We start from the raw sequence: 24341 nt of genomic DNA, 5'->3' as shown, positions 1-24341 counted from the left end.
TCGATAAGGAAGTTTGCTAATACAGCACATTAAATTTTACCATGCCAGCACAACAATTTTTATGAAGCCATGATTAATACTCTTTATGTTTCAATTTGATAATATTTACGTTTCAATTTAATAATATTTACATGATCGTAAAATACTTTTTACTTTGGTCGTCGATCGCGCACGCATTATAAGAGAGCATGGTAATTTTTCTGAAATTTTCTCTACAAAAATTATATGATTTTTCTCTCCGTGTATAAAAGTTATTTTCTAAAGTATGACCAATGAATCAATCATAATAGTCAAAAAATTACGATTAATTTGATAACTCTGATCTTTTTACAAATTTTCTAAGTATAAATATAGATTTGTAAATTTTTTATAAAGTTATTATTAAATAAACCCATAGTAATACGTAATTTAAAAGAAACATAAACCGCAATAAACCTGAAATCGTTATCTCAAATAAAAAATAAATTTTTGAAAGACACTGTATTTTTGTAAATACAATTAAATATATTTCATCAATTCTCGAAAAAAATTTTTGTAAGGAAACCTAAAACATAGTTTATAATACGTTGAATATATTTTAAGTGGGTTATCTGTTGGTTAAAGACAAGCGACAGCAAAAATCGTGACAAGCAGAGGCGTGAGTGAAGATAAAACCTGTTTCCTATAAGATCTACCCAACCTCGTGTTCGATGAGACTCCCCATTGCTTTATTGGGCTACTAGTTATTATGATAATACCCACTCGAGGATACTGAATAGAACGCTGGTGAAAAAAAATACATATAAATACATATAGCTACAGATACAGGGACCTAAACCTGATTCCAATTGTGATACAACGACTTTTGAAGCTGGAAGATGAGATTGTCGTCGGCCAATTGTGTGCCATGAAAGAGTTACTTGTAAACGGTGATTCTCAGAGGATACCGGTTCGTTTAAGGAATTAAAAAAAAAACTATTAAATTTATTTACTAAGCAGATTAATTTACAAGTACTTTTAAATTATAAAAACCCTGTAAAGATGTAATTGAAAAAATAAATACATAATAAAAATAGGATTAATACTAATTATGTTAACAAACAAACATTTAGATACATATCAAAAGCTACCTTTTTAATAGCTATATTTATTTGGACTAAAAAAATTTAATCTGGTAATTAAGGTTAACTTTTTTTTCTAACACAAATTCTTTATTAGTGGTTAATTTTTAAAAAATATACTTTTATTTCTTTTCTAACAGTCGATTCTGGGTGAATACTAATAGATTGAAAATATGTAAAAAATGAAAGGTTGAGAAACAAAAAAAAATTTGGATAAAATTTATATGGTCAGTTAATTGATCTCCTCCTTTTGTTTTGAAGTCGCACCTGTACATTTTGACTTTAACAATCCACTTCCCACCTCCTTCTCCGTTCTCTTTTCTCTTTTAGTATAGTACGCAAAGGTGGTTCTTCTAGATGCTATCTTTCTTTGAAAGTTATATCACACAATCTGTAGACTAAATACATTGCTTTTATAGCAATTTTTTAATTAAATACTCCTGTTTTCTCTCCGACACGCCACAAAATAATTATTGTCATTAATACTATTCCGATTATTATATTAACAATTCGATAGTTCATTCAAATGAAATACAAGAAATTTTTCTATCTCAACATTAGCCCGAGGTACGAAGGCCAACACTCAGTATCTTTAAAATCAACCAACATTTATTGTGGGAAATACTTGAATGGGTAACTGTTCGAAAAAACAAAAAAATAATGAAAAAAAAGAAACTTTTACTACCGAATCGGAAAATATGTAGATGTTTTAGCATCAATTCAGGACAGGTTGCAAAATAGAATTTAATTTTTAAAATAAAACTGAAATCATACTGAAAAACCTGCTAACTTTAAGGTTATTAATTTGAATTCATGTCTATTATTTCGCCGCGAGATATTCAGATACTCTAAAATAAATTTTTTACCGCGCATGCAGAAAAAACGTCCATATACCCTACGGGTTTTCGGTCGGTAAATGGCCGATTTCCCACGACATTACGCGTGGCAAATACTGCCTGAGCCTATCTATCAGCATAAAAATAGCATAAAACACTCTACCATTACATTGTATATTCAAGGTGTGTTGCAGTAAACTTATCAACACGTGTTCAATGTTGAACTTTGTAAACAAACTATATATTTTAACACGCCTTGAAGTGTGTTAGAAATGACTATAAAGTTCTATAGTTTGTGTATAAAAATTTAACATTGAACACGCTCAAAGTGTGTTGAAATAATACACCTTTGATTTACAGTATACTATCTAAAAATTCAAAGGACCTTTAAGTTTAGATAAATTTATCGTTTTATAAGGGGAAATATTAGTGTTAAATAAATAGTACTTCAACATAGAGGATAAATAATTAAAAAAATTCAATTTTTTTTGTTGCAGGAAGCTCCGCCCTTTGCATGCCTCCACGTTGCTCTTGTCTTACTACCGCATTTATGGTAAAAAATAGTATGTGCAATTAGCTATTTACCACCCTTGTCACACAATGTACTATCAATATTTTTTTGGTATACAGTCGACAAATTAAAAAAGGTAACAAAAAAAATAGCGAAAAATGCTGACAAGTTTTTACCCTTTTGGCTTTGAATGTAATTCTCACACAAAAAAGACTTGAAAATAAATTCAACGTGTGACCACGAAAAGTAATAGAATCGATACCACATTCTCTTGATTCTTGCATGACAATGCGAGTGAGGTCGTCGTCGCTTTTGGTCCGAACCCACCGTTCTGGTGACTAAGCGTATATGTGAATTGCCAGTAGGAAAAACGTACTTGTCTGCGATTGCTGCATAATAAGTAGGCTTGGAAGAAAAAAGATCGATGGATAGTAGAAGATATCACATGAGACAGGGGTAGATGTGTCGAGAGGAGAGAAGAGATCCCCAACGGCGACAACTTCTGTGGTGAGAGTGAACGGGTTCCGACACTGAGGGTCCGGATATATTCACGCGATTGTAAGTCAGTGAGGAGAACCCCCGAGCGGTCTACCTGATCTCATTCCTGCTCGGCATAATCACGTAGCTCTATTAGGACAAGTCAGACGGAATCTAAAGGAGCTACAATTTCTCTCATCATCCCCTCGACAACGTCAACAGTGACACAGGTTCACTTCAAACATTTCTATTCCATTATGACTATTAATTATTCTTTCACTATATTATAAATATAAACCTCCTTGATGTTTATCTACGTGCTTGAAGGGATGATAACTCCTTTCCAGTAAATGATCTTCTCTCTGTCATTTATACACACCGTTATTTTGTTTAAATATAAAAGAGAATTATAATTTAGGAATTAAAAAAAAAGTTCTATGGAGTTTTTTTTGAAACAAAAAATTTTTATTAGTTTATTCATCGTATTTCATGAGAAAAATTGGTTTGTAAATAACTGTTCCATTTATGTTGAGGGTAATTATTTAAGGTTGGATAAAAGATCTTTTTAAAAGTGTTTAGTTGGGTTAAGTGAGAATAACATCTAATATTATTCTATGAATAAAAAATTGGAAGCTAAGGGACACTATCCCTTAGCACAAAGAAGCAATTTGAAAGAGTCTTTCCTGTAGAAGTTTGTCAGTTTTTATAAATTTTAGAAAAAGTTGGGATGTTCGACACATTAAGAGTTCAGTTGATAACAGTTACTTGTTTTTAATTATTCAAAGTTTTCAAAATGAGCAGATAGATACATTCAAACTTGGTAAAGAAAAAATATAAATTTTTTTTGGGAATTGAATTTTGCGTATAAATAAATGTATTGTAAAAAGCAAATTGAAAATTCAACAATTTAATGTTACAACTGTACATGAAATTTCCTAAACACTGTCAATGACTTTTTATTTCATGAACATTTGTAGGATAATTCTATGTCCTGTACGGATATTCAATGATGTAGAGTAAAATTCGATATTTTAGTTGAATTTTCATAAGTTTTATTATAATTTATTCATAAAATTTTTAATTCATTTATGCTGACTGAAAATTACAACACATGTGTTAAGTATTTTCCAATGTGCACATTGAAACGCACTTAATGCAGGTGAGTTGATAACCTTAAAAATGTTTCGTAAATGTTTCTGCACAATCCTGAATAGAAATAAAATATTCATGTTCTAACAACTACCACAACAATAGATGTAATTGTATTTTTTAAGTCCCAAAAATGAAATCTTTTAATCACCAAAACATTTTCTGATATGTTCATTTGACATATGTATATATATAATGAAAATAATTTTCTTAATAAATCGATAACCGAATGGGTTAAGGCACATTAGGCTAACAAAAATTACATCTAAATTAGGCTCATATTACATTAGCCTCATTAAAATGTTTGAAGAACGAATCAAAAAGTTGTAAAAAATCACTATAGAAATTTTTTATAATGTACTGAAGTAAAGAGAAAACAATTCCATTTATAGAAATGATAAATCAGAAAATTTAATTCTACACTTGCATAGCTATTATGAATCTGTATGACATCTTCATCGAGATCACACATTGAGTACTTCATGTATAGTTTGCTATTGACGATTCTAAATTACTATGCTGTATTGTAGGTGTACTTATAATAGAATCAATTTTTAGAAAAGAATTAGAACGAAAATTAATCTTCATAAAACATTTACGTTAAAAAGTGATATTATTATTTTATTTGTTGTTACTAATATTTGTCTTACAATATTCTGAACAAGTATTTCTTCTCGACTTGTTATCGATAATCCCACGTTTGACTGTTTTCCTTAATTCACGAAGAATAACATAAATTAGTTTATGGATAACAAATCTTGAATAAATCAAAAATAATAAACACTTAATTTTTCCAATTTATGCAACAGCATAATTAATGATTAAAATGAATAACTCTGTTTAACTGCTCAATTGTCTGGGATTTAGAAAGTTTTAACGAGTCTATTATCTCGATGACTCTTTTTACTCGTAAGTGTAATGACCGATTCATTCGAGAAATCAACGTCTTTTGATTACTTCTTGGTGAAATCGCCAGTGAAAAAATCGCGTGATTTTTATTGCTTCAACGAAAGAGCAAATTATTTTGCGGAAATTGTATCTCCAAGGTTCATTATTTTCCCACTTTATTCCTGTCTGTTTTATGATAGTCGCGTGTCTGACTAATGTGACTAGTCAACTAATCAAACCTACTTCTCGTGTTTCTCAGCTTTAAAAATGCTTTTTAAATTATAAGTACATCTATAACAAACTTCAGCTTATACCTTGTTAAAATACTCAAATACGTTGATGGAAAATATTGATTTATGGTGAATTCATCAACACTTTATGATCAATTTTTCTGTATATTCTATTTATAAGATGATCATTAAAGACGATAAGATAATAACTTGAATATCAAATAAAACATTTTTTTAGTCTATATATTTACTTTGAGTAAAGAGAGAATGACAACCTCTAGTAGTTGGCTAGTTACAAAACAAATTATTGCTATTTCCCTTTAATAAATAGGGCTTATCCTACCAGTGTATATTTATCTTTCTTACTGGCTATTTTTTTCATAAAACAAATAAAATCAAATACTCGGGATTTTAACAACTAAACACACATGAGAATAAGTAAGATTAATATAAACGTCAGGTAATTACAAATGTAGTAATTTAAATTTGTCTTCCAAGTGTAGATAAATTTAAGAAAAGTGACTGAAGTAAAAGGTGAAAAAATAAGTAACCTAGACTGATGGATAAATATTTAATATTTATTCATAAAGCTACTATTAAAGATGAATTTTTATATTTCTTTTATCTTAATGATGTTATGAGAGGTCACGAGAGTAATTTATTACCAAAGTCCCATACTGTAAGAAAAGTTTTATGTGATTTACGTAATAATTAATTGCTTTCATAAATTTTTTCAAATTAAATTTAATCAACGTTGGTAATTATCTCTTACAATGTAGGACGATTGCAAGCATTTAAGAATTCTATATTAATATTCCTGAAGCCAAAAAATATGATAAAAAAAATTAATTCTAATTGTTTTTTACGCAAAAATTTCATTATTGTGCTTGAAAAATGGTAACAATTTATTTGTATTTAGTTACAGTAAGCATTTGTATGCATGTTCAATGTTTACTCCCGTAATAGAAGTATAGATTTTGACACACCTTAAAGTGTGTTAGAAATGATTACAAGACTATAGTTTATGTATAGGAATGTTATTTTAATACACCATCGATTCATAATGTTATTATTCAATATAAATAAAAAAACTAATTTTACAATTTAATAAATTCAATATTTTTAGTTACTAAAAGTAATATCACATAAAACAACGTTTAACATAAACCACAAAGATAAATAAGGATATGTATATCTTACACTAAAAATCAGTGAACCCAACACCTAGACTAGAAATTTATGTCTTATATCTGACTGCATTCGTGATACGTCGACAAACGAACCCGCATGTAATGATATTTATCTTGAATCATCATGTTTACTCAGGTGTATAAAATGATGATACTCAATCCCAAGTTTATGCATCTCAATTTTTGACTCAAGTATTTCTAGACTCAATCGAAATAGTAAGGAGGAGAAGAAAAGTGCAAAGAGAAAGTTAATTTAAACTGAAGTGTGAAACGAATTTGTCTTGACAGGATATCTATTTGTGACGAGGAGGAATCGATAGTTCTCGAGTTTGCCGAGCCAGTAAAACTGTTTTCTGAGGAGACTAGGTTATTGGCCTCGGGTGAATGAAACATGAATCGGTGACACCAAGGAACTGAGAAGCAAAATAGCTGTGGGCGTTCGATTTATCAGAAGATAGAGAACTCAAGCCTACGCATTGAATACTTGGATCCATTTTTTCCATTACATCTTATGCGATTGTTTATTATTTTAATTTTTTTCATTTCATCTATCATTTATATTATTTATGTGCATTAATATTGTTCTTATCGAGGAAATCACTCTAAGGGCATAGTGAACGATGCAATCTCTAACTTAGCAATTGATGGTTGTAATCTTTCTCTTCTACACCTGCAGTTATTTATTTATTACATTTTTCATTGTTTGTCATTTATTTTATACAAATAAATTTATTATCCTCACAAAGGGATGGACTTGGACAATTAGCAATATTAGAAATGGTCAACAATTGTTTGCATTTTTCCATCATTTTTGCATTATCTTTATAGTGTTATTTACGTACGTTAATGCAGCTGTTATCAAAGAAATCACAGTAAATGCATAGTAAGCGATGTGATCTCTGACCAGGCAATTGACGTGCACAATCTTTCTCTACTTCAACTGCGGTCCCATGCATCACCAGGTGAACGTACGACGATCCCGGTAGACTCAAACGTAACGGCTTTTCACCGCGGCTAATGACTCACAGGTCTAGGAAAGTACAGCGAAAGGAGGCGATACAAGAATGCGAGCGTGTTCGATCGATCGCGAGTCTATAGCCGTGGGATAATCGGCTAGAATTTATAGACGTACAAAGAAAGTATAAAAAAAGAAAATTGATCTGTAAATAGTCTTTGCATTTTATTCGTAGATTAGTTATTTCTTTGTCTTTTTGGGGTGTTGTGCAACCTTTGCGCGAAGAGGGGAGTAAGCAGAAACAACGACAATAACGAAATGGAAACGATATAATGAGATCTATAAGCAAGCAAAGTAGAGGAGTGGTAAAGAAGAAAGGAGATAGAGTATCGAGGGAGAGAAGAACGAGTGAATAATAGGAACAGGACAATATTATCGCGTGATACGATCTCAGATGCCTCCTCGCTGGCCTCTCGGGCATGTCACATCGCAAACGGTGGACAATGAGACTATTGTTGGTGCATAATGGCCGCGAGCAAGCTCTCTCGACCTTATGTTGCCCTCACCATCCTCTTTGTGCACTTCTCCTTCACTTCCAGCTTCATTTCTCTCCACTCTTTGGCATTCTGTACATAAGTCTCTGCGGGACACTGTTAGTCGCCACAACACTTGGACCATGACCACCGACGTTCAACTTCACTCCTATCTTCATGTCTCTCTAACTGTCATGCACTTATTCTGAAATTGCAAATAATGACAGTAAAGTCTCTCAAACTTGACCGAGTCAAATAAAGACTTTTATAACTAAATCCTCATTGACTAGTTCACTTACATCTCTTGTGGAAATCGAGGGGCTACACGTGGCTTGAATTATATTAAGAATACTTTTAATAGCTTTTAAAAAGAAAAATTGAAGTAGATTTTAGAGAACGAATGCCATTTAAATGATTCGTATTAATAAAATAGGACTTTGTTTCTAGAATTGCCGTTTAAATATGTAAGTTGATAAATTTCTGAAAATTGAATGAACATTTTTTATTCACGTTGATTAGATAATTCAAGTAATTTTGTGTCATCAAAATTTACTATAGTAATTTCATTAACGACACTGCGCGAAAATGCATTTCCGCGAAGAAATATATCTAGGTTGACTCGTCATCGTTCACGGTCTATAAAAGCACGCAACCGAGAAGAGAGAAACGTGCCAGGTTGAGTCCAGTTTTACAACGCCATTAAAGTGTTTGTCATATACTCAGACTCTTACTTTACTTCATGAAGACTTGAAACTCGCGATAAATGTCTATAGTTGTTTAGTCACGAGAATACAGTTTAACAATAACCAATGCCTTCATTATTAACAATTATTATCACTTTGATAACTATTGACACACCTGAAAAGGAATGCACATGATGTAATTGTTTCCTTTTGAGAGTGTTTTTTCTTAACAAACAGCATAATGGCTTTGATGAATTTAATTTAGACCCTTCTTCAATAACAGAAATTCAAATTCTTTGATGTTACATAAAGTCCTAATGATTATCCATTAATGATAAGGTATTACGTAGAAGAAAAGTTCAGTATTAATTCGGAGATAAAATAAAATGGTTTAGTGAATTTTTGCCTCTAATTTTCATCATTTGGGTGTGACTGAAAGAGCAATGTTTTCTTCGAAACTTTCAATTGCTAATGGACGCAGAGGCAACTTTGTGAAACTGTGATTATGCACCATCGACTCGACGCGCCCTATCGAGCACCCGCCACTTTGCGGTAGACCATAATCCGGCTTAACGGGCTCTCTTGGTACTTTACTAGCAAAGTATTCGTTCAACGTCTGGTTTTTTTTTAGCCATTTCTTTTCTAGCAGCAGGAAACAATCGATTTGAAATATTCGCACTGTTAAAACTGATGTTGCTGTCATTTTTATCAGCATTTTTCTGTTATCTTCTGAAAAGTGTACTATTTTAATTCATCTAAAATCCAACGATGTTTCATTTTTATTCACGAGTGGATAAAGCGCACTCAAGTATGCGTAAGATTGCCATTTTATGTAAATTTTTCCCGCTGGGTAAAAGAATAGTAAGAGGGTTTAAAAGAGTGACGTAGGGTTCCGTCGCAGGTGGGTTTATCCACTCAGATCGCGGTAGATTTGGTGGCTCTTCCGTGTCCCTGTACATCTCGACAGGGTGCGCAACCCCCTTGACGCAGGGCTTCCTAGGGAATTACTTCAGTAAGCCTGACTTTGCAAGTAGATCCTATAGGTAACAGTTAATTGGCTTCTGGCCAACCACATATAGGAATATCCTTCTTAAATTATTTCAAGAAAATATACCCTACATTACTATCGTCTTTTTTTTTATATGGGGTGAGCTGGCTTTACTTTGTAGTATTAAGTATTTATCGAAAAACTCATATAATACGTTCACTTTATCAACTTAATCAGATTTATAACATTTCGGAAATAGATTTTTTTTATTTCCCAGTCGTAATTACTTATATAGTATAAATCAATTTCATTATCCAAAAAAACAATCTCTAGTTAAGTTATTATACTTTATAATGTAACTCCAACTTGCTTTTTTCCGACATAATAGTGTTATCATTTCATGAAATCATTTTTACTGTGTTTGTATAGAGTTATTGAAGCAAAAAAAATAAAAAATAAAAACATGATTGAAAGTTTCAATTCTTCCGCTTTAATAATGATTGATTAAATATTTTACTTATCTTGACTGCCTTCAAACCTAAAGTCTATAATTTTCTTGTAGAGAAATATTCAATTAGCACTAGTCAGAGGTTACAATTCCATGTGGTTCATCGACATTGCAATCGTGCGATCTACTCGACCCGCATGACTACAGAGAAATCTCTAGATCTACTTTCAAGTCCTGTAGTTGTTGAATTTATTCAATTCTAACTGGATGTTTATAGACAATTTCTTCTCTCCCCAATTCATGTAACACAAAACTTACTGTGGGAGCTGTATACTTCCTCTCACTCTGAATAACGAATGAATTTGCGTAATTCCATCTGACAGATTTTGCTTTACATCGTCTGTATTGAAATAATTACTACACCGTGTAGTTGTGTGAATTATATGTATAGTTGAAGAGAAGTTGTTGGAACTATTATGGATGTATGTTAACTACACAATAAGTCGCATGATGGATATGCTGGAGGGTATAGAAAGCGGAGATACGAGATGAGAAATTATGAGAAAGCGATTGGCTTCCTTGAATAAACTGTGTTAGCTCCTTCAATGTGTACTGAGTACTCAATAAAATCTACGTGACCTGAGTCTGAAGGTCGACTTGATCAAATTAAAGTCGTTGTTGAGATAAATAAATTTTTCATGTCATGTCAGAAATAATAACTATTAACTTTTCGTTATTTTGATCGAAAACATGAGATACATTTATCAGTATTGAATTCAAATACCGAAATTAAATTTTCACGAAATGTTTCAATTCTCTAGACTGGTTTAATTGCTCTTTGAGAGATAAATCAATAGTTTTTAATGTAATTTCAAATTAAATGAAATTTTAGTGGAATTCATCAAGCTAAACGATTTCCGATAAATAAAATAATTGGGAAGCTATTCAGAAAATTTAATCAATATTCCAAGAGAAACAACTCAAGATCTAGTTCAGACTCTTGTTCTTTTTTTCATATTTTCAAGGAATGAACAATTTTTTTTTCTCTCAGTGATATAAATCAATTTATTTAATGGTCATATACATTGTAATAATAAAAGTAATAAACTGCAACACGCTTCTTAAAAGACTAAATCTGAAGATTAATAACCTGAGATTGTTAACGAACCGCAAAATAGTCTCGTCGTCTTTTCACGATATCCCAGTTGGCCTGTCATATCTTTCAGTTTCTTCAAGCATATCGCCGGTCACGTACAGTAACAACACTACTATCCAGCTTCCACGTTTGTCCCGTGAATTGCTGCATTTCGTTCCACAGAAACGCGAAATAGCCTCATTCGTTAATCTACATCACTCTGAACATAGCCGCTATGTATATAATGGGTAAAAAAGAGATAGATATAAATCTTGAGTACCATGGTAGATACCGATCGAGTCATGTTGGCTTAATAGACTACGTGTATCATCATTTTGGTTGCTAGAAGTCTCATAAAAGGAATCGCTTGCTGTGACGACGAATAATAAACTGTCTCTATAAAATATCAAGCTATTTCTACTCTTTGCTCTTCTCTCACTCGTGAACTGACTAAAAGAGAGGTAATGGCTCGTACCGTTGATTCATCGACTACTATCCGTACACCGGAATTTCTCTTTTCCTCGTTCCTACTTCCGGTCGTTAATTTTCCTGTCGTAAACCATTATACCCAAGTCAGCCAACTATCAATATCGCCAATAATTTATCTTTTCATCATTTTATTTTATTTCAACATCTTTATTACTTTTTTTATCATTCCCTCATTAATATTTGCTTTGTGCAATACACAAGCAATAGCAGAATTTATTAAATTTTTTTATAACAAGCGAAAGTTGTTTATAAATTATAATTTTTCCTGATACCTCAATCACATACTTGTTGGTTTTTAGCGTAATAATTGTATCACGATGAAACTTAATGCTACTAATAATTATATAGTTTCTATAAATTTAATTCGATTTCAAATATTAGTTGATTTTGTTTAATGTCAAAAATAATTTAGAGCAGTAACTAGTAATAGAGAGTGTAAATGTGCGGATTGAAATTAATCCAAATTTATCTAAAAATTATAAATAATACTTTAGAATGGTTAAAAATAAATGATAAAGAAACGATTTTAATTTAATGTTTGTCGTATAAATAGAGTATGGACAGAAACCGGAAATGGTTAAAATTTATCAAGTTGTTCCTTATTATAGATTACCGGTTGTTGAAATCGATCATGTGATAAAACAAAGAGCAGAAAAACTGAAAAAAACTTTGGTAAATTATATTTATAAAGTTATACGAGGATAAACTAAATAAAAAAGAAAGAATGCTTATATTGCAAGTGTAAAAGTTTCACCAAATATTGCTTTGGAGGTACTTGTACGTTTTCTTGATCGTAAAAAGAGGATCAAGCATCCCCCAAGTACTGTTGGATAGAAGAGTCGAGTTTCCCCACTTCCGAATAATCCACACAAGTTGGGAAAAGGGAGGAAATCCATTTAATGGATCACTTGAGTAGGAATATTGCGAAAACAGGAAATGGTATGTTTGCGTTTGCAAAGCGTGCCACGCGCACATAAAGGTGTATAGCTTTCAAGATCGATCACATTACATGATTCTCACTTTTAAGAGCTAACTTTTCAACTGGAATAATACTTATATAATCGCTTGGGATGAGATCTTTTGGCAATTCGCCTTTTTACGATTTGTACTGAATGGCTTGTAATGTGTTTACTTCTATTCACGTCATTTCGACATAAAACATTAAAATTTATATCTATCGTAATTCTTTTTCAAGTCTCGCAATAACTCTTAATAATGTAATCAACTTATATATATTTACTACCTACCAACTCTCGCTGTTTCAAGATAAAATAATTACCTTTTTTTCAATGTAATCTACTTAAAAGTTTACATTAAAGAAAGTCATTTAAATTAAGTGCAGTATTCAATAAGAATTCATACTCAAAGAAAAATGCTGGAAGATAAATGTAAGATTATTTTAGAAGTTGTACCACGTTATTCTATTGAGAAAGTCATTGAAAAAAACAAGAAAATAAAATTGAATAAAAATGCATTCCATTACATAAATTATTAAATTTATAAGTAATAAGTCATTCTCATTATTGTTAACTTTGCAGTCGGAAGTTATTGTAAAAAAATTTTCACGCTTGATCTCCTAATAATAATAATTATAATTGATATAATAAGAATTATAAATGATAGAATTATGATAATAACAAACATAATTATAATAATAATAATGATTTATTTTGAAAACAAAAAAATTTCTTCATCCTCCCTACTGAAAAGTTAGTCGCGAGAGTTTTCTGGGTCGCACTCAAAACACTAAAGACCACTGATAGTTTTTGATGAATTTTTATCCAATATTAATTGAATGTCATTTCGGTGTTCATTATCTTTTTATTATATTCATTTAACGATTGTTATTCGTTTGTTAGTTAATTACTCTTCTGGAAAAAATTAATGATACGTAAAAAAAAGATTTTCAGGATAATTTATAGGTACTTGGGGAGACTAAAACTTATAAATTGTATCAAAGTTCCATACTTTTTTTCCTTTTTTGTGTCAATGTTTTATTTTTACCGTAAGATAATAAAACTGCAAGTTATAAAAACAATATCGTTCTCGTGAATATTTTCAATACAGGTACAGGAAAAAACAATATTACCCTTTCGACATTATTGCTTGGTTATTGATGTGCATCTCTACAATACGCGACGTTGGAATTGCTGTTTCTCCAGTATTATTGCCACCTACAATTCTATCCGCCCTCTCTTATGCTACAACCCATTCGACGTTTTCTGTCGTAAAATCGCACATAGCACTTAACTTTTGTTGCCATTTCTACGCCATGATTTTCAATGGTCGTGTAACGGGACATACGAGCACAGTAGTAGAATATACTTGATAAAAGATTGTCTCAAATACATACTGTACATTTTATTATTTTTCACAAGTATTCGAAACAATAAATTACTGTAAATATTATTCAAAGTACATTTAATGCTACATCTGAATAATATTCTAAGAAATAATGGACGGAATAACAAATAATTAATTTTCAAAATTGAGAGAAAGACATTTGCAAAATTCGAATGAAAAAGATGATTAAAAATAGCAAATACTCGACAATCAATTGTTGAAAGTGTTGAAGGTTGTTTGAATAATTTTAATCACGACTATATTCAATCGGAATCCGATCGATTTTCGATAGAATCATAAAAGACTCTGATGAATAAGGTATTGAGGGCAAGACAAATATTGATAGACGATAGGTAGAATCGGTAGTGATACAAAACGTTACTATATTGATAATAAGAAAGAAAGAAGAAATGCAAAGATAGAAGGGGCAAAGGAGTATTGTATAAGCCTTGAAAGAGAAATAAAGTGGCTGCACCACTGCACGAATACTGTTTTATCGATTATCAAGATGAAACTGGGTTAACCCCTAGACTTCTAGCACTTTATCCTCTCATTCCTATGTATCGTCATACAATTGGTATAAAACACACTTGATTTTTTTCACAGACAACTATTTCATATTTTGTTTACTTTGTTTTTGTAATCAATTTCACTGAAAAAGTTAAAATCTTTGATATTTTTGTTTGAAAAAAATTAATAACAAGTCCGGGTATTATTGTAAACTCCATGAATTAATTTTATTTTACTGAGTGCCAAAGTTGCGATATTTTGACGAGGTAAATGTATCATTGAATTTCAATGAAGCTGTTGGGGTAATAAATGGAATCATTTATTTTCACTGAATGTTTGTTGAAAAATTCAATTCATCTGTCTATATCGTGTGACATGTTGAATAGATGTGCAAGCATGAATACCGTATTGAATCAATTGAAATTTCATTATAACTGTCGATAAAGGATGTAACGTACGACGCATGACCGATCACTTGGGCTCCGGATAAATTAGTGCAGGCATTCGAGTGTAAAAAATGTAGAACGATTTACAGATAGATGAACTCCATAAGCTCGTATAAACATTGATCAAACAGATAGAGAATCTAATAAATTAACGGTGCATGCACTTACCATCACTTGTAATTCCATTTACGACCGAATAAATTTACAACGCAGCAAATTAGATACAGTGGTAATGTAGAAGAAAATTGTTTACTATCATTCGGCTACATCTGAAGGATACAATAATGCATACAATTTGTCTTGTAACATATATGAGAGAATTTCATATTTCTGATTAATTCTTTTTTATTATTCAAAAACAAGAAAAATACTTTTAATAAACAAACAAATTAAAACATTAATCAGAATTCAATATGATTACTATCTTCCAAGATTCCTATTAGCAGTTGTTAAAGCGCATCAAGCAGCTTGCAACCAGCTAATGTAATTTGTATCTTCACGAGCATTACATACTGAAAAAATCCAAGAGTAAACTCCATCTTGGAATCAATAAACTCCCAGCTTGTAATAACAAACACTTATGAATCACATAACTCTTCCATTAATAATTTGCCAACTCTATTACAACATTCGCATAACCAGAACTATCTGGTTAAATTTTGCACGTCCTGACGATCATACTATCGATCAGTTGCTTAATATGTATGTGTATGTTATATACAGCAAAAAAATCTCACCTATTAGTGAACTAAACGTCAATGTAACGTATTTTCGTGAATTATTGATAAAGGATAAAGTGTTATTATATAACTTCTACAATAAAGAGCAGTAAATATTACTGTTGATATGCGTTCAAGTTATTTATCCATATTTATGGAAATTTAATGTTGAGAAAAGTAATAATGAATATGATGAAATCGAGGTTTATTCAATCAATATTTTTTGAATTTAAGTTATTTCAGAAATTAACTTTATTCAAGTTTATAAGTAGAATTTACGAATAATAAAATTATACTACATGTTGACCAATCAGATGTCAGACGTCAGTTCTATTACAAGAATGATATAATATTTTCTATGTGGTAAAAAATTCGACAGAAAAGAAAAGATCAGGATAATGATGACGAAAAAAATTGTTTATGGCCATAAAATTATATCGAAAAGATAATAAAGTAGACAATTTGTCTTGAAATCACAATATAAAAGTTTCATATAATAAATCTGAAGTGAAATAGAAACTCAGCAAAATGTCATTTCGCAGTCGAATGAAAAATTGCCAAAGTTAAAACGTAAAATATACCTAAAGTGGACACAGAGACAGACGGGATCTTGAGAAAGTTGAGAAAAGGTCTGAATCACTTTGCCACAGAGACACGTCACAAGGGTGTTGTATTTTCGTATCCAGTGGCCTTTGGAAAAACCTTTCTCATACCACTCAAAAAGAATAGGGAGTGAATCCTCAAGAAGAATACACAGAGACAAAGTTTTTTCCCCTGCTCGTTCTTGCTATCTCTGTAACAACGACAACTAGAGATAGGGTCGACGGCCCTTTTTTGGAATCGACTTCAACACAAACTTTTTTTTCGTCAATTCAACAAAGTCTTTCCCTCCTGACTATATAACTTTTGTATTCAATCGTTATCGATACACTTAATTTGGTAAATTAATTATAAATAAAGTCTCAAGCAGAAATGAGTTGCTTTAGTTTGATAAAAAAAGAATACTTGACATCTTTTATTGCTCCATTATATTTTATTATTATTTTGAGCAGATTCATTTTAATGAATGTCCAACAGTTTCATAAGGTAAATTATTTTCATCTTAATCGATGTTTTGAGATATCTAAATAGTCATATAATCAAAAACGATATTTAATTAGATACTTTCCATTTATTTCAAAATAAATGACCTTCTTTAGCACAGCATTTTAAAACAATCAACGACCTTTAATAAAAATAAATTATCTATTAACTAATTAGTACTATCACGTCTGTATCTAATAATTTTATTTATGAATAAAATTAACTTCCTAAAAACTGTTATACTATCAACTTTTTTTTTTCGATATCACGATGTCACAAGAAAAACAAATAACTTGCTTCTCATAAAAAATTATTAAAATAGTAATAAATCATTTGTTGAAATGAATTTTTATATTACCTTTATCTTTTCCAAAATATTGAATAAAAAAGAAACTATTCATTCGCATGATAAAAAAGTAAATTGACCGAATGAAACAGATTGATCGAATGTAAGGTAAATAAAAGTGATGAATAGATATAAGAAACTTAATTTACCGATAAAAAATACCCATCACATCGCATCTAATCTCTTGAGTACCGTAACTAGGTTCTCAAAGCCCATCCACGATGTGGATCTGATAATTTCACTAGGGACAAAGTTGATCTTCGATCGTTTCTACGTCGTCCACCCTCATTGTTTTTACGAGGTAACACGCTTAAAAAAGTAACAGAGGGTGTTGGTCGGGAGGTTGATAGTGGTATCAGTGCGCGACGACGACGTTAAAGAAGGAGAATCGAGACGGATGGCGAAGATGATGGCGTCAGTGGCAACAGGAGCATAGTGTGGTAGTATTAGTAAGGTAGCAGTAGGACAGTGAAGAGTAGGAGGATAAGGAGGTAGAGGGTGACTCCACAGCGAGGAGTTATTGATTACCGAGCAAGTCGAGAGAGTAAGAAACTACAGAGGGGTGAAAAGAGACGATGAGACAAGAAGGGTGGCGAAGCGAGCCGAAGTGAGCTGGCACGAGTTCGTCGTAGAGTTTTCAAGCAAAATCTCTAGCACACTATAAGAACTGAGGAGAGGCAAAAGTGAAGGGGGATGGTGGCAAACTTGATGGGGAAAAATACAGAGATAAGAAAAATTGAAAGAGTTGTGAAACTGTAGGGGAATGACGATAAAGATCAGACAATATTGTGAATCAAACTATAGAACGTGAGTAAACGACAAATAAAAATAAAATAACATGAAATAGAATAGATATTGTCGGGCGTTGGCTTTATGAATTTTGTACAGTGGGGATTCGCGCGAGGTGTGCGGTTGTGCATAAGCTGAGTCAAGCACGATTGGAATTATGGTTGTCGAGTCTGGATAAAAGGAAACAGGCGCATTGCAACGGGTGGAAAACGCCTGGTGAAGCACGTAGTATCCTCTCTCGTTCAATATAATAGAGGTGGATGCGCAGGCAGGAGGGGATTCGTACGCGAGCGGACCACGCCAATGATAAAGGAGCACGGAAATACTCAGCTTTGCTGGAATGCCGACCGACCGGGTGGTTAGGGCATCTATTCTTCTGACTAGTAGTATAGGGTTTTGCTGACAATTTTATTCCTTTCTTACGCTCCATATACATATTCTTATACATTCAACCTTTTTCTTGAACACACGTTATTCTTTTCACTATATCACACAGCCACTTTTTCACTTTTATCTCATTTATATGCTAAGCAAATTTTGTTTTAAAACTGCTGGAAAAAACAAAACAATTTTTTTTTTTTTAGAAAACTTGTTTCTAGTAAATTAATTAGTTTATTATTAATGACCAATTAATTATGTATACTAGATATTTATAATCGATAGCTAATGACTTCCTGATTTAAATCATTACTGTTACATTTACGCCACGTCATTTGGACAGCTGATACATTGAATAAATTAAAACATTGAAGAATGCAATCCCAGCTACAGCTATCAATTCTCACTTATTAATATTTATTACTGAAAACCGATCAATATTAGTTATTTAAATGGATCTAAAGTGCAAATACATATTTTAATAATAAAAAAACTAAAAGCATACTTTTTTAATGATTTTTTTAGATATCACGTGTTCAGCTGACACACATGACTATTCGAATTCATATTACTATCTCTAATATCTTTTTCAATCGTAATGTATATTAACAAACCACAATTACTTCTTTCGTTTTGATATTCAATATATACTTCAATCAAGACTTGTTTTGACAGAGACGATAAAAAATCTAATGTTAATTTAATTTATTAAAAGGAGTAATAAGTTATATAAGTTTGATGTATTTAAATGATTGAAATCTTATAAAATTAGATGTATTTGTTGATGAAACCTTTCTTGAAAAATTGCCCTCGAGGAAAGGATGAAGTTTAAATAGAATAAGAATAAAAGTAGAAAAGAATGATGACAACAAGTAAAATGACGAGAACAGACACTCCAGCTTGACTTGGGATTTTATCGACGTGGTTGCCGACTCTAGAAGAGGGTGTTTCCCTCGAGCCACGCGAGATAAGCACGCGCCCTGTTTACCAAAGGGTCGCTCGCCCTTCATATCAGGACGATTACAACCCCCGATTCCTCAGTGTGATATTTTTTATCGGATTCGACGCAGTGGCTTGAAACAAAAAAAAAAAACACTATACCATACGCATTAACACGACAAACAACTGCCAGGTGACTCATTTCAAGCAAATTCGAGTTAAATAATTATATAAAAATTTTCATTACATCTACTTTTGGTGAATAAAAAAAAATTTCTTGTAATTTGATGGTAGATTATATAGTCTGAAGCATGCAAGCAAGAAATGCATTAGAGCACAGACAAGAAAATTGCTACGGCAATGAAAATAAGTTGTTTGACGACAAACCCTTAATGGAGGCGAAAAAAAGGTCACGAAACTCAACCCAAGTTTCACAGCGTGTGCAAGCACAGTCTGATAAATTGCATTGCCTCGGTTAATGGATGTTCGCGGTCACTTGTACTTAAGTTAAAGATAATTAATCCTCTAGAGTCATTTGGGCCAATAAAACCCACTTGGCCGGCTTTAGCACCCCAACTTTTATATTTGCCAAGTTAACCAAAGTAAATCTTTTTGCTTTCAACTTCACATCAATTTTCCATTTCTTGATATAATAACATGATAAGGTTCATCTATATCAATTTTAAATTCAATTATTTTCTAATTTTTCAAACATCTAAAGGGATGAATTAATTTTCACGAAAATGATCAATACAAATAAATCGGCACAGTCATTTAAATATAAATTGTCTACAGCAAAGACAATTTCCAAAACTAACAACAATGCCCTTCACAGAATTTGAAATCTGCTACCCAACCGGATACCATTATCACCCATTTAAGAGGGTGGACAAACGAAGTTCTTGAATCCCGCGACGACCATTTGCATGCTTTTTGCATTTGCATTGAGCGAACCAATTGCTATATAGAGTGCAATCGATTCTCATTGTAAACTCAATATACAACTCTGGGAAGAATAAAAAGTATGTTTTCATGACATTTGACAATTACTGATTGATAAATTGAAATGAGAATTGATTCAAAAGACTTACGTCGTCATTGTGGTAACTCTATTAAAGTGATCAAATATTGAAACAATTCACTCTAGCCATTTCCCTCAGCAATTCAACGAAATTAAATCCCTGATAATAATTAACGAACTTTGACGTTTGGGACTAGGCGACGACGAGCTCCACAACCCCTGTTATAGACATACGTATATATACCTACGCGTTGTATATACGTCTCTTTGTATTAAAATGGGATAGACACGTCGCGGAGCGTTGTCCTCTATTCTCTAATCGATACGGCTGGCTTCGAGACGTCGAACAAAGGAGTTCTCTTGCTCTCAGGGAGTGGTTGGAGAAAGAAGAGGGAGCCACGATGCTAGGCTAAGAGGGGTGGGTGGCAGAGACTCGCGAAACGGAGGATAATTACGTTAAATAATCGACCAAAGTGAGAATGAACCGGATAAACGCTACCCCCGTATCTCTCTTCAGCTTTCACTGTTCGCTGTTCAAGTTAAAACAACTTCAGTGTAGTGAGAACAATAGATGCCCGGGTGTGTCGATGAGTACCATCAGTGCGTATCCATCAGCTATTGTACTTTTGTTAATTAAAAGCCCTCGCAATTATCAACCAACCTAAAACTATTTCTGTCTTAGGGTGTTGGTATTTCCACACTCTTGATTGCTTTTGCTCATCGTTTTTTCTCTTTTTTTCCATTCTTCCTTTCACTCTTTTTCAATTCTATCCATATCTTTTATATTGTTTTCATTCGAGAAAATAACATTCTATACCACTCACCGATTTACGAGTAAACCCCAGAGAAATGCAACCCAACGACTGAAATATTGTCGGGCCGAAAGCTATTTTAAGAGTAACTAAGGGTTGGAGAAAGAAAAGGGGTGTAAAGAGTTATTGATTCCTTACGCTCTGAAGTTTCAACTTTCAGGCAATTTACAGTGAACGAAGTGGTCGACCATCACGAGCTATGCTACGGTGGCTGTGTACGGAATAAGAAAGAAAGAAAGTTTAAATACACGAAAGAAGTGGATGCAAGATAAAGGTTTAAACTAGAGGAGAATAAAGAGGAAGCGAAAAGGAAGAACTGAGTTGCTCCCGCGCGAGTTTCAAGCCCTAAAAGGCAAAGTGTTTGCAGCAGGATTACGGGATAACGAGGCGGCTGGTCGACTCGTAAACCCCGACCGCAAATGCCTTAACGAGTTTCCAAATTGAATAAGACACCCCGGAAAGCTCAATTCGCGGGACAACCAGGATCAAAGATCATGGGATAATCATTCTCTTTTACTCAATTGTATTGAATAGTATTAACTCTCGAGACAATTTTCCATTGATAAAAAGAATTCGTAATACAAGTTAGTTAGTTTGTAGTTAACTCAGTTCTTTGAAATTAATTTTCTTTAATACAATCAAAATAATCCGGTCCAAGTTTTGCATAAATTTACATTTTTTGTAATAAATTGAACAAAATCAAGTCAACTTGTCCATTATAAAAATTATGTTAAATCTGTAAATATAAGTTGAAGTAATTCAGTTTTCGTTTTTCTCTTAAATAATGCTTATATTGACATTCAAAATAAGAACAATGTAAAGTTGAAATACAGTTGAATTTTTTTCTGCAATTTTTCTTAACAAACGTAGATAACGAGAGTATACGCTGAAGTATAGTATAGATGAACGATAAAAAGGTTGTTTTAAAGTGAGGCTATGGTTGTTGAGGATAATTAGCTCGTGGGTATCTTTCGCTCTAATTGATGGGTAATTTTATCAGACTATGATAAAAGTGAAAAATGAATGAAACTATACAAGCAAGCAGAAGTGACTCAGTTAAATGTTGTAGGGAAGAATGCGAGAGATATGGGCGTCTGATCAGACTACAACAGCGACGATGGATGACCTGGCACAAACTACGATGACCAAGGAAAAAGCGTTAGGTGGAAATTACGCAAGAGTTGTTGAAGAAGTGAGATCAGAGAGAGAGAGACTGACGACCCAGCACGTAGAGAGAAAAGGTGGTGTGTTGCACGCAATCTTATTTTAACGTACAAACCAAGCAAGGGGGATAAAGATAAGACACGAAATGCTGGCTCAAGTAGTCTAGGTGTTAGGCAATTTGCATACAGAAGGCGTGACAGGATGAGTGTAAGCTCAGAGTCTACTACGTACGTCTGATCTCCCTCTGACTACTTTTTCTCATACTCTTTGCATACGATATTCAACTTGCTTATCGCATTTATTTCAACACGCCTTCGGGATTCTATAAGGAAAAATAAATTAATTGAAATGATGATAGCTATTTGCAGAATGCTTATCACAACATGACATACGAGTTATTGAAATCATCTTCCCTTGTGTGAACAAGCACTGTAGGCGAGGAGCAGATTAATTTACACGCGAAACGATTACATTGTGTGTAGCCACGCGAGTGACCTGGTTTCACTAATCACGACGTGGACAATGACATCAAACTCGAGCGTGACCGCATTTCTCGGTCGTACACGTATATCAAGCTCGTTTGCAAGCTCGTAACTCGTCTGATTACGTTGCCAACATTTTATTTTTCTTTTCATGATTATACACCCATCTACATTTGCTTAAATTAATTATCGTATTCGCAATATGTAATTTTACGGGAAATGTTTCCTTATATTTAGTAAAAGTGAAATTAGATAAACAGAATGAGTAAACTTCAAGTAATTGAATTGGAATGGAAAAGTGAAATAGACGGGGGAATTTATCATTGCGGCGTTCCTTCAATAAATCTTGTTGAGTGCCAGAGAGGAGTGCCTGAGTACATACATAAGATCTTTTGAGGCGGTACGGGCTATGCAACGACGAGAGAACTTTGCTGCAAATCCATTAACTGCTGGTTAAGAGCCAAGCTGGGTGTAGTCTGAATAGCAGGCGGTTAATAATCCATAAGAGCAGACGAGGCCCTCGCGGCAACCCCTAGCCATATCGAGACCCTTTAACCTCTAACACAGACACCTATGTCCGGATGTTATACATCAGAGAGACTGAGTATCGCGAACTAAGCATTATAACTTCATGGACAGTGTTACTTATAGAACGAACCAAGATTCTTTATATTTCATTACGTTAACTCTCAATCTATATGCTTCGTACCTGTTCCCTAAGCTTTTTAACTCAATTGTCTTATAATAACTATAATATCAATTTATATTGTCTCTATTTAGACCCTCTATATAGACTTCTGGTTCTTCATTCTTCAGTATTATTATTAGAATGATTATATTTGTATTGTAAAAAATGAACTTGGCATTAGTTCAACTTAGCAACTATTGATAATCTATAGCTAAAAAATATTAATAAAAATAAATATTAAATAATAATAATATTTCTTAACTTCTTCACATATACGAGAAAAGTACAAATTATTGTGTAATTTTTCTCACCAGAATTATGTGCTAATAATAGTATAACATTTTTAATGAGAGATGAACGTTATTAAAATTTTTCATTCACAAAATATTAAAAATAAAGTCAAGATACAAACGAGGTGTTTAAAAATAACATTCATAAAAACAATTTAAAAATCTAAAGTGGCTCAAAATTTATAACGTTAATAAGTGTATAAAATGTATTGACATAGAATAACATATGTCTAGTGTTTTATATTAACACAATTTACTTCACAATGTAGAGTAATCGCTAGTAATAAAATAGTATTTTATCACGGGCAAAAAAGTCGGAAAAAAAGCTCATGGTATGTTGAGTTATGCATACTTCTTTATCTGAATTGGCAAAAAGGATCAGCAATGAAAATCAACGAGCCACATCCAATTATTTGTTTGCTCGTCGATTCACTTTACCCTCAAAGCATGAATTTCACTCGTATATTTTCCTCTTTATCTTTTTTCTCTCATTCTCTTCCTTCCCCAAGCAACTTTGACATCACTCCTAGGGGTAAATATTCAGATTTGCGATTGAGGGAGACTTGCAGGCATTGAAAAACTTTGCGCGCCTGGTGGAGTACGAAGAAGAGTAAAAGAACGTATAAAAAGCAGAGTGTGAGGTATACATGTTTGCTTCTCTTCAAACACTAGGATATTCACAAGAATCCAAAGGATGAACACAGAGTGAGCGAATGCTG

General features: G+C 32.5%; 1 protein-coding gene across 5 annotated transcripts in view; it reads right to left on the bottom strand.

The window, feature by feature from the left end:
* Positions 1-24341, bottom strand: part of LOC118064365 (putative mediator of RNA polymerase II transcription subunit 26) — a 175067-nt gene that overhangs the window by 104442 nt on the left and 46284 nt on the right. The gene's annotated exons all lie outside the window — the stretch shown is intronic.

This window comes from Chelonus insularis, unplaced genomic scaffold (genome assembly GCF_013357705.1).
Source record: "Chelonus insularis isolate UGA/USDA-ARS -01 unplaced genomic scaffold, ASM1335770v1 contig_17_pilon, whole genome shotgun sequence".
NCBI lineage: Eukaryota > Metazoa > Arthropoda > Insecta > Hymenoptera > Braconidae > Chelonus > Chelonus insularis.
Note: the sequence above shows the minus strand (reverse complement) of the source record. Positions and strands in the feature narration are given on the sequence as shown.